This window comes from Xyrauchen texanus, chromosome 37 (assembly GCF_025860055.1).
Source record: "Xyrauchen texanus isolate HMW12.3.18 chromosome 37, RBS_HiC_50CHRs, whole genome shotgun sequence".
Taxonomy (NCBI): Eukaryota; Metazoa; Chordata; class Actinopteri; order Cypriniformes; family Catostomidae; genus Xyrauchen; species Xyrauchen texanus.
Window position 1 is genome coordinate 16,098,882 of NC_068312.1, and position 12,822 is coordinate 16,111,703.

Sequence of the window (12,822 nt, forward strand, 5' to 3'; positions counted from 1 at the left end):
TTTATGTACACAGTGTTCTATAGATGTACATTAGGAACTGAGGTTGAAATATGAAAAGTCCCCCAAAAATACACACCTTTGGCAAAATGTTTGCTGTTGGCATTAAAAAAGACAAAATGATCAAAAAAACTAAAGTGAAAAATACAAAAAATGTCCCAAAGGTCGCACAAGGGTTAGCTAAATTAAATGAATAAAACTTCCAATTTTTATGTTTATAATATTTTATTCAAGATTACTTAAGTCAATTTATTGGAATTTTGTTATGAAATTGAAATTTGTAATCTTAAAATAACATTTTCAGTGTGTAAATGTATACCTAATACACTTACACACATCTTTTTCATTCATTTTGATAAATCTGCTGTGAAATTTATTCTGTTTGATTTATTAATACTTTCCCCAATACCAACATAATTTTTGACTTAATTATAATTGATCAATTCATAGATTGATAAGCCCAAATATTGTAAACACTGTGCTCTACGTCACGTTCAACATTGTTCTATTTTTTGGAGCACTGACATAGGAACGTTGGCTTAATCAATTGCATGACTCTTAAGCCCATTTATACCGCAAACGACATTATCGCTTGATGTTGCTAGACTCTGCAATCTGTGTTGCTGGTGGCTGTTCCTACTGCTGTCACTTTTAATATTATTGGTGGACTGCATGTCTGGCCATGTTTTTTGAAAATATGATTTTAGATGACGCATTATGCTAGTAAAACTACGATTTCATTCTAATTTAACAAGGAATCCATTTTCTTGTCCCTAAAATGCACATTCTGTAGGGGAGAGTGTTATATGAACTGCATCAGTGCTCACTGCATCATAACATTAATAAGACGAACAAACTATCAATTGATCTATTAATTAAGGCCATTGAGCTCTTAAACAGGTAAGAAGACACAGTGAACAAATCATTTGAGTCTAGTTCATGTATCATAAATGCACTATTGCTAACTGGGATCATTTCCCCTATCTGTTCAGCCTGTGTATATTTATTCTGAGCAGAAATACATTAATTGATAAATACCTAATATAGCCTGAGTGCAGATGTTGCTGAGGATGCAAGCAGTGTTACATCTGTTGTGTTGTCTTGCCAACACATGGGCATTATGAATGATGTTTTACACATTACCTGATTAATCAAGACGTATTATGACACTTAGGATTGTATATGGTAAATAATTATGTTGATGGGACTGAATTCACTTTAAATCACTCAGACATTGTCAGTTGTGGTTTGCAGGTGAAAGGCCCATACTGTCCTCTCTTAATGGATTGTATATTCTTGTATGTCCTGGAATGAGCATTGTCATCAACAAACCATTTTGGCATCTTACTTATAAGCACAATTCTAGTTATGCATTATTAAGATAGCATTATCATATACCACTTTGTCATCATTATTGCATTACTCCCAATCCAATTGTTTATATTTCCAATATTTCAAACTTTCCACACTTTTGTTACTAAACCTGACAGATAATCATGTGAAAGTGACATCATCAGACAATGAGATCATCCTCCAACTTACCTCAGATGGGTCAAACAGCTCTGTGTCCAAGAATTAAGGGATCATAGAATTACATGTTACTGGTATTCAAGTGTCTGAAAATACACATAAATATATGTCTGTTAAATAACAAATAGCCAACTAAATATTGCCAACAAAAAAACAAGTTTTTGCGCTGACAAAACATAACTACAGTTGATGCCAGAAGTTTACATACACTTAGGTTGAAGTCATTAAAACTAATTTATTAACCACTCCACAGATTTCAAATTAGCAAACCATATATTTTGGCAAGTCGTTTAGGACATTTACTTTGTGCATGACATGTGTAATTTTTCCAGCATTAGTTTACAGACAGATTCTTTCACTTATAATTGACTATATCACAATTTCAGTGGGTCAGATGTACATACACTAAGTTAACTGTGCCTTTAAGCAGCTTGGAAAACCCCAGAAAATTAGGTCAAGCCTTAAGACAATTAGCTTCAGATAGGAGGTGTACTGAATTTGAGGTGTACCTGTGGATGTATTTTAAGGCCTACCTTCAAACTCAGTGCCTCTTTGCTTGACATCATGGGAAAATCAAAATAAATCAGCCAAGACCTCAGACCTTAGGGCTAGGGTTAGGGACCTCCACAAGTCTAGTTCATCCTTGGGAGCAATTTCCAAATGCCTGAAGGAACCACATTCATCTGTACAAACAACAGTATGCAAGTATAAACACCATGGGACCACGGAGACATCATACCGCTCAGGAAGGAGAGGCATTCTCTCTCCAAGAGATGAAAGTAGTTTGGTGCGAAAAGTGCAAATCAATCCCAGAACAACAGCAATCTATCTTGTGAAGATGCTGGAAGAAACAGGTAGACAAGTATCTATATCCACAGTAAAACGAGTCCTATATTGACAACCTGAAAGGCTGCTCAGCAAGGAAGAATTCACTGCTCCAAAACCACCATAAAGAAGCCAGACTACAGTTTGCAAGTGCACATGGGGACAAAGATCTCTGGTCTGATGAATCAAAAATGTAACTGTATGGTTATAATTACCATCATTATGTTTGGAGGATAAAGGGTGATGTTTGCAAGCCGAAGAACACCATCCCAACCGTGCAGCATCATGTCGTGGGGGTGCTTTGCTGCAGGAGGGACTGGTGCACTTCACAAAATAGATGGCATCATGAGGAAGGAAAAGTCTGTGGATATATTGAAGCAACATCTCAAGACATCAGCCAGGACGTTAAAGCTTGGTCACAAATGGGTCTTCCACATGGACAGTGACCCCAAGCATATCTCCAAAGTTGTGGCAAAATGGCTTGAGGACAACAAAGTCAAGGTATTGGAGTGGCCATCACAAAGACCTGACCTCAATCCTTCTTAAAATAAAGTAGTGGTCCTAACTGACCTAAGACAGGGAATGTTTTCTAAGATTAAATGTCAGGAATTGTGAAAAACTGATGTATTTGGCTAAGGTGTAGGTAAACTTCTGACTTCAACTGTATATGCAAAACATAGATTGCAATTTGAATATCTCTCACAAACAAGCTTATTATAGATCTAATTTAAAGGAATAATTCACCCAAAATTCTTTCATCATTTACTGACCCTCCTGCTATCCTTTCTTTCTAAAAAAATAAAAATGGAATAAATCACTATGACCAGCCCTGACCAGTAGGTACCGTTATGCACGAATAATATGAATCACCAAAAACAAATTAGAATGTGGAAGTGAAAGTGAAAGAGGAGATTTATAGTGAAAAATGACTTGAATATTGATCTGTTCTCACCTAAACCTACTATATTGCTTCTAAAGATGTGGATTTAACCACTGGAGTCATACTTGTATGCTTCCTTTACATGCTATTTGGAGCTCCAATGTTCTGGCCACCATTCACTTGCATTGCATGGACCACCATATTCTTCTAAAAATATTTATTTGTGTTCAGCAGAATAAAGAAAGCCATACACATCTGTGATGGCCTGGGGGTGAATAAATGTTGAGGGAATTCATATTTTTCTAATATAACTATTCCTTATACTTATAAACTGTTATGACACATTTAACAACCATTGTTCATAAACACCACCAGAGGGCAGTATACAGTGATAAAGAAGTGATGACGTCATGATTGAACTCTGTAAAGAGAGCTGTCACATTTTGTCCCAGCATTCAAAAAGTATTAGTCTCTGAGGCTTTTCTTTTCATTTATTTTCTTTAAACTGCAGCTACTAAACACAAGTTAGTGCATTTATTCAACTCTATTAACACATTTATATATTTACGGATTTACTGAGCTTCATCTTTTTTCTTTAATCACTCTCTGCTCTCTTAAACCCTGCTTTGAGAGCTCAGCAAACCTCAATTTAACACAGACTGTATACTAAAGTACGCACAACAGACTGTATCGCTTGTCTTGTCTCTTCAGTAGCCCTCTGTTAAGCTAAGGTAACAGTCGTGTAGTAACCACCACATAATATATATAATTATTTTAAAATTGTATATTTGTCCATTTTTATTTATTGTATGTGAGCATTTTTTTGGGACCAATGTTTATTCTTATAATTTGGTTGTAATGCCTTGTTGTAAATCTTATAAGTTTCAGCATTTCGTAATATGAAAAGGCAGTTGTGATCATTTATCCTATTTCATAACGTATTAGTAGTAACTGTGAATGTAGGTCAATTAAGTAAGGATGCAGTACAGTCTGATGCACGCTAGGGGCAGATGAGCTGCCGTTAAAACACAGCACCCCTATCCACCTTATTTTGCAACGCGGATGTAAGCAACAGCTGCATTTCAGGCGAATGTGAGAAAGTTCTGCTGGCATTGAACACAATGTAAATAACTAGAAGGTTATAATACCAGAGTTAGAGATCTGGTAGTAACAGAGTTACTATTATACTTGTTGCTGTGCGTTGTTGTTTTGAAGAGACGGTAATAAAATCTGCTTCTTTCTTTACCAAGAGTGTGACGATGCAGTCTTTCTTGTCTCCATGTAAACCTCCATTCATATACACTGCATAACCTCAGATGATGCCTTTATTTATTTATTTCTAAAGGTGATGTTTCAAAAGCCATGCTGAATGCGAGATCTGGTTCAGCCGATGGTATACACCACTAAGAAAGAGAGCTATCTGACAAGAATGGAGAGTAAAATGTGTTGATGCCAAGATGAAACAAGATGCAGTTTTGGTGCAAATAAAGTTGAAGCAGTATTTTCCCGGCATCTTTCTGCTGTTTGTGTAACGTTTGTGGAGGTTGTGTCAGATGGTGCCCAAGACTGTCCTTTAAGCGCCTGATTTCGTTCATTCTGCCAGTGCAACATTGTGTGATCATTAAAGGATTGCAAATGTAATAAACAGTAAAACTATATGCTCAAAACCAAAGGCTTTATGAAAATGTATGATAATAACATGTTAACATGTATTGCCAGTATGTAATATAAAGCAGCATAATGTAGTATTTCTGTTTAGCTAAATAGCTGGAAGTGGCTTATACCGGAAGTGGTCCACATTCAAGCTTGATAATGGCGGCGCCCGAGTTTTGCTGAAAAATAAGGTCGTTACAGATATACAGATAGGGGGCGTGTGAAGGAGGTTGCAGTAAGCGGGCTAATGGCAGCACTGGGCGGGACACCGGCAAAAGAGATAACTGGGGTGCTGCGTCTTCACCTCCGAATAATTGTATTGGCCGAGAGTCATCAGAAAGGCGGGATTTCGTCGGATCGTTACGTCAGAGATTGTTGTAAGCATGCGTTGAAATGCAATAGTGCCCGTGTGCGCTGTGTATGTCCGCGCTGTGGGCTATGTAACAGAAAAAATAGTGCCACTTGCCTTCTGCTCATCATATGTAACATTTCTGCTGAAGGTCTGTAAGGAGAGAAGCTCGCAGTTCCCGTGTTTACTCTCAGCAGTGATGAAGTAGGACACGCGTTAACAAGGCAGAAACAGAACAGAAGGGCAAGTTACAGAGGAAGAAAACGGTTATTTTGTCATCGTGGAAAGGTGAGCTATTAATGGTGGTTTCTGTTTTCTGAGACAAGTTGTGTAATTTTAACCATACACATCTTTACAACAACAGTAGACATAACAGAAAAAGATAATGTCCCTCTTGTCGCATCCCATCGGTATGCCAGGATCCCAGTGTCAGTGATGCGATGGACTGTATGGAAGTGCTGCTTAGAAATGCTTTTAATCGTTCTAGTTTTTCACTGCAGTGAAGACAGCGTGTTATATAATTATGTGTTGTGTTTTCTTGGTCGGTTCTGACATTTGGGCACCATGTCGAGGATGGCCCTCAGCACTATTGGTCTGCCACTGCTTGAAAGAAATGCTGAGACTGCCTCTTTTAAAGAACCACGTGTTCTCAGCGTGTCATGTTTTAATCCTATAGCGAATAAAACTTCTGATTTGACTTTTGAAGGCAGCCCACATGGCCAATCCTTAGCTTCAATTTATTAAGGATTTATAACACGTGTATAACGAGAACGGCTCTCAAACTCCACGTTTAACTAATTGAATGAATTAATTGTTTACGCGATAGAGATGTAACTGATTGGTGAATTGATGCGTGGAAATACCGGTATTTTCTTTGCATGTAATGAATGAATCCATGTGTGGAAACACTCATTCCTTACTTTGCAGACTAAATAAAGGCCAGATGCTCAATTTATGTCAATTTCTTTGAGATGGATAGTAAGTTTTGTACTCATGTGATAGATGGGGTGAGAAGTGGGTAACAAAGCGTTGCTACTGGTCCATGCCAACCTCACTGATGCCTGTCTGACGTCATCATTGGCTCATGTGATCCAACCATGACATTGTAAGCGTTTTGGCTGGTTTTTATTGAGATGGCGTGTAGCAAAATATAGTTGATTCAAATTGCTTAATTCCTAAGTAATAAATGTACCTTAAATTGCTTATGACAAAAGCAGCAGATAAATGACAAAGTCAGTTGTGTTGGTATGAACAGAAAAACATTCCCAGACAAACCTTCCTGTTTATACAGAAACCTCGAGTTCACCTGTGGATGCTTATCTGTTGTCATTTTGCATGGATTCTGATTTGCTAATGAATTAACTGGCCTCTTATCAGTTCTATGGCATTTCCTCATAAGGACAGGACATTGCTAGTGCTAAAACCATAACCATCAACAGAAGGATGGACCAGTTGAAGTTTAAGCCATGACTCAACCTCTCTCTGAATTGTTGATGCTCTTGTCCAAAACTTTTAGTCTTGCAGCCACGCATTGTGAGATACACACTTGTTTTCGTACATGCACCCAAGGTCTATAGCCAATCCATCTTCAACCCATGGTCGTTCTGTGGTTCATGAAAGAGTAAGGTACGTTCTCGTTTTGTCATTTGTTATGAATCATTCGCATGAACTAAGTGCTTCTTTGGGTATCAGGGTAATGTGTGTGAAGGATGCATAAACATGCATTCACATAGTGTAATATGAAGCGTGAGCAGGGCTTTGTGTGGTCACTCAGCGATGGATACTAGGATTTGGCCCAACAAAACCAAAACTTAAAGGGATAGTTCACCCAACTATCTTCACCAGAACACATCTGAAGAAAAATAGATTCATATCTTAGCTCAGCAGGTCCATAAAATGCAAGTGAATGGAGATTTCTCTTTCAAAGCTCCAAAAATCACAGACAGTCAGCATAAACTTCATCCTTTCGACTCAAATTAATGTCTTCTAAAGCGACACTATCACTTTTGTTGTGAAACAAATAAATAATTAAGAACGTTTTAAGATATATATTTAGGAACTCTAAATCATGCTTCTGGTGAGCAGCAGTACGCACCTGTGACTTAATCACATTTGCATTTGAAACACATAATAACTGAGGCCAGTGTGTCACAGCCGGAAGAGCAGTGCTGTTTACAAGTGAGGAGGAACACTGTACAGTATCTTGGTTGGTATTGGTTTAGATATGTATTGATCTGTTTCTTTACTCACAATTAGTGGTGCACCAATCAGGAAATTTGAGGCCAATACCGATCTCTCATGTTTTAACATTAAGATCGGCTGATGCAAGTTATATTATGCAGTACGTTTATGCCCCACACAGTAAAATTATGGTAACACTTTACAAAAAGGTTCCAGTTGTTAACATTATTTAATAACATTACTATAGGTAACATGAGCTAATGAACTTAATGCTAGTTGCAACATATACTATACATTTTTAAAATCTAAAGTTGTATTAGTTAACATTAATGCACTATGAACTAACAATGAACAATTGCAATTTTATTAACTAATATTATAATTAATAAAGGCTTTAAAAAATATATTGTTCATTGTATGTTCATGATACACTAATGTTAAAGAAATTAAACCTTTTTATTAATTGTTACCAAAATTACATTAACTTTTAATTGCTAACATTTATTTGTATTAAAACAGTTATGAATATTTCTGTTGTGAATATCAAAAAGTCATTGTGTCATACTGGCAACCAGTTAAAACCATGAGAGCATCACACACAGTAGACATATCCATTACAAGCTCTAAAACTGCTCCAATGAGATCATTAATATCTATGATTGTTTACTGTCTTTGGCTTCTTGCTGTAAGACAAATCACTAATTAAGCAATTGCGTGAAGATGTGGTGTCCTTATTGAAAGGTTAAACATTTATATCTGTTATTAGTGGTATTGTGACCAACATGAATTAAATTGGGACCCTCACAGAATAGCGCTGAGATGAGTGACTGATGATGAGATATTGAGAGCACCTGTACAGCACGCATGTTTTATTGACACTGAGAGCGCTCACCTTGAAGAGAGCGAAGTTGAAAGTGCTCATGTTGAAGTGCTCCACACAGCATCTGATTGTCACGTGTACAGATTTGTATTTGCATGTTTATTTGTAGGTACATTTTTACCCATTAGCCGCCTCTTTATCCTCTTCCTGCTCACAGTGCAGCGAGTCAGAATTACTACTGTAATGATCAACTTAATATTCATTCTTTCACATTTTTAAAAACAAAACTGAATATTTATGTGAATTACATCATGTCTGAAAGTTTACATTTGTGAATGCTTAGAATTGGCATGAACTCACCCTCCAAAAGCCACTCTGTCATGATTCAAGGACTGAGCAAGCACTCGTTGATTAGAGTAGTAGTGAATATGTGATTCCCTGTGTGCTGCACCCGGTTTAATGACAAGTCATAGACTAGTAATAAAAGAAAACACGTACATACAACTTTTACTCCCATTTTGTTCAAAAACCTACAATTTTACTTAAGAGATAGAGAAAAAGAAATGAACCAGCAAACAATGTTATGTTTATACCCCTAACCCACAACTAGACCTAAGCTTAAAGTCTAACCCCTTACCTAAACCCCCAAATTATCCATTATTTGAATCAGAAAATAACCGTTGTGTAATATGGAAGAAAAAAAATTAGATGAGGCAGTTGTATTACAGGCTATTGACATACTGTACATCAGTCATTTGTGTTGCATAAAATGGAATGAATGAGTAACCAAATTTGTTCATAGATATTTTCTTTCTTAAAATAAAGTGTTGGATAGGAGGCTAGCAAAAATGTGATGCCATATTGTATTGATTTGAAATTATTTTTGTGGATTGGTTGGTCTCAATGGGATTAAAGTTGTATGCTTATTTTACGCTATCATCATCTCGTTAGAATTTTTACCAGTTGTCATGAGACTATGCGCTATGTCATTTTTTTTTTTGTTTTTATATGAAATATTAAGTCTTTGTTTTCACTGAATCTGAGCGTTGTTGAGCAGAGACTGTCACAGGATTTCTGCCATAACTCAATTTTGTGATTTGAAATTGTGTATTTTTGCCTTTGCAGATTAGTACTATATAGCAGTTTCACCCCATTTGCTGAATTCATAGGAGTTGAATTACACCATTATATTATTCCCATTAATTTTGCTCAGACTTATCCATATTTATTAAAACATATTAAGGACATAATATATGTTTATCTAAACGGTTCTAATGATATTCTGATATCTTTAAGTTTACAGTAGGGATGCATCGATACCAAGTTTTCTCTTTCGATTTCCGATACCGGAAATCTCAGTATCGACCGATATCGATCCCGGTTCGATACCAGTGTTGTTTGTTTACATAATCAGTTTAAAATATCTTTACATTATTGTGTGGAACTAATTGTGTGTACTCTTTAATATGTAAAGAAACACAAACTTCAAACTACACATTATTTCATCTTATCATGAAACACTTTATTATTAACTAGTATACTGGATAATGTAGCAGCAAAATTAACAGTAATTCCAGTCTAAGTCTTCAGTAGAAAATAAACCTTTTTTTTTTTCTTTTCTTTTTTTTTGCAAATAAATTTTAATTGTATCTGGACTTTCAAGGATTATGATCTCTTTTTTGTTCATTTAGTTGTAAGATATCAGCTCACGTTTCATTCACACAGTTATTTTTTTGAACCCATTCAACTTTAAGACTATTATCATTAGTAAACAAATAATAATATATTATAATAGTAATATATTGCAATATATCTCAATCATACACCTTTTACTTTTAAACCCTCACACTTTTATTTTGACATTCTGAACTGTTTGAATTCTTATTCTAATTCTGGTCAAAACACCTCCAGTGCCGTTCTAAATGCATATTATAAGTGAACCGAACAATTGAGTATCTACATCTGAAATGTTGTTCATCGCATGAAGGCTAAAAGTAAATGCAAGTGTGTGTGTGTGTGTGTGTGTGTGTGTGTGTGTGTGTGTGTGTGTGTGTGTGTGTGTGTGTGTGTGTAAACAGAGCAGCACCATTCAATAACGCGCTGGAGCTGCGTGTGCATTTTATATATTTACTTATTAAACGCAGCCTTTTGTGATTCACAGAGCTATCGCAAATCTTCAAGTGGCTTTAAAAATAATGCACGAGTCATATGAACTACTTTAATTGTGTTTTTGTGGTTCTTTTTAGGGATGCACCGAAATTTCGGCCGCTGAAAATTTTCGGCCGAAATTGGCACTTTCGGTTTTCGGCCGAAAGAGAAAAAAGGCCGAAAATATGAGCCGAAAATATATACCTCCTCGCCCCGCCCCTCAGTGCTCAGATTTCAATCTGGATCGATCTAGCCCTTATCACAGTGCTACCAAACAAAGGCCGATCATGTCAGCGGTGTGGAAATTCTTCAAAGTTTCTGATAAGGACATCAAATTTGCGCTCTGCAGTGTTTGTTCAGCAGAACTTTCAAGATATATATATATAGAATACAGCATGAGATTCTACAGGAAAATGTCACAACTAGCGCAGCTACAACACAACTTGAGACGTATAGCTGAACTACACCAGAAGCGACAATCCCCTTGACTACGGTCGCATAAACAAAGACGGCTTTCCATTGCTTGCGCAGATTGCACACAGGTATTTATCTGCCCAAGCAGCAGCACAGAGAGTGAGAAACTGTTCAGTGCAGCATCTCGTGTTCTTGATGAGCTTTCTGACAGGAGAGACTGTCAGAACGTTTAGCAACTTTTGTTCTTGAAGAGAAACCTGTCACTTGTACTTAAATAGAAAGCGGTCCAATATGATGTGTATAGCAATTACATTACACTTGTTCTTCACTTGAGGATACATCTGTCGTTTACAGCTGAGGTTGGATTTAGTTCAATTACTGCGGTTTTGCACAATAATGTTCACTTAAAGTGTACATACGTTTACATAAACAGAATAGAGCACTGATCTATATATATATACAGTGAGGAAAATAAGTATTTGAACACCCTGCTATTTTGCAAGTTCTCCCACTTGGAAATCATGGAGGGGTCTGAAATTGTCATCGTAGGTGCATGTCCACTGTGAGAGACATAATCTAAAAAAAAAAATCCAGAAATCACAATGTATGATTTTTTTAACTATTTATTTGTATGATACAGCTGCAAATAAGTATTTGAACACCTGTCTATCAGCTAGAATTCTGACCCTCAAAGACCTGTTAGTCTGCCTTTAAAATGTCCACCTCCACTCCATTTATTATCCTAAATTAGATGCACCTGTTTGAGGTCGTTAGCTGCATAAAGCCACCTGTCCACCCCATACAATCAGTAAGAATCCAACTACTAACATGGCCAAGACCAAAGAGCTGTCCAAAGACACTAGAGACAAAATTGTACACCTCCACAAGGCTGGAAAGGGCTACGGGGAAATTGCCAAGCAGCTTGGTGAAAAAAGGTCCACTGTTGGAGCAATCATTAGAAAATGGAAGAAGCTAAACATGACTGTCAATCTCCCTCGGACTGGGGCTCCATGCAAGATCTCACCTCGTGGGGTCTCAATGATCCTAAGAAAGGTGAGAAATCAGCCCAGAACTACACGGGAGGAGCTGCTCAATGACCTGAAAAGAGCTGGGACCACCGTTTCCAAGGTTACTGTTGGTAATACACTAAGACGTCATGGTTTGAAATCATGCATGGCACGGAAGGTTCCCCTGCTTAAACCAGCACATGTCAAGGCCCGTCTTAAGTTTGCCAATGACCATTTGGATGATCCAGAGGAGTCATGGGAGAAAGTCATGTGGTCAGATGAGACCAAAATAGAACTTTTTGGTCATAATTCCATTAACCGTGTTTGGAGGAAGAAGAATGATGAGTACCATCCCAAGAACACCATCCCTACTGTGAAGCATGGGGGTGGTAGCATCATGCTTTGGGGGTGTTTTTCTGCACATGGGACAGGGCTGACTGCACTGTATTAAGGAGAGGATGACCGGGGCCATGTATTGCGAGATTTTGGGGAACAACCTCCTTCCCTCAGTTAGAGCATTGAAGATGGGTCGAGGCTGGGTCTTCCAACATGACAATGACCCGAAGCAGACAGCCAGGATAACCAAGGAGTGGCTCTGTAAGAAGCATATCAAGGTTCTGGCGTGGCCTAGCCAGTCTCCAGACCTAAACCCAGTAGAGAACCTTTGGAGGGAGCTCAAACTCCGTGTTTCTCAGCGACAGCCCAGAAACCTTATTGATCTAGAGAAGATCTGTGTGGAGGAGTGGGCCAAAATCCCTCCTGCAGTGTGTGCAAACCTGGTGAAAAACTACAGGAAACGTTTGACCTCTGTAATTGCAAACAAAGGCTACTGTACCAAATATTAACATTGATTTTCTCAGGTGTTCAAATACTTATTTGCAGCTGTATCATACAAATAAATAGTTAAAAAATCATACATTGTGATTTCTGGATTTTTTTTTTTTAGATTATGTCTCTCACAGTGGACATGCACCTACGATGACAATTTTAGACCCCTCCATGATTTCCAAGTGGGAGA

General features: G+C 37.4%; 1 protein-coding gene across 2 annotated transcripts in view; it reads left to right on the plus strand.

Moving 5' to 3' along the window:
* Positions 1–5,292: 5,292 nt before the first annotated feature.
* Positions 5,293–12,822, plus strand: part of LOC127631271 (solute carrier family 23 member 2-like) — a 65,276-nt gene continuing 57,746 nt past the window's right edge. For both annotated transcript variants that reach the window (XM_052109342.1, XM_052109343.1), the window contains exon 1: positions 5,293–5,522. The gene's annotated coding sequence lies outside the window, so the exon portion shown is untranslated. The remainder of the gene's footprint in view (positions 5,523–12,822) is intronic.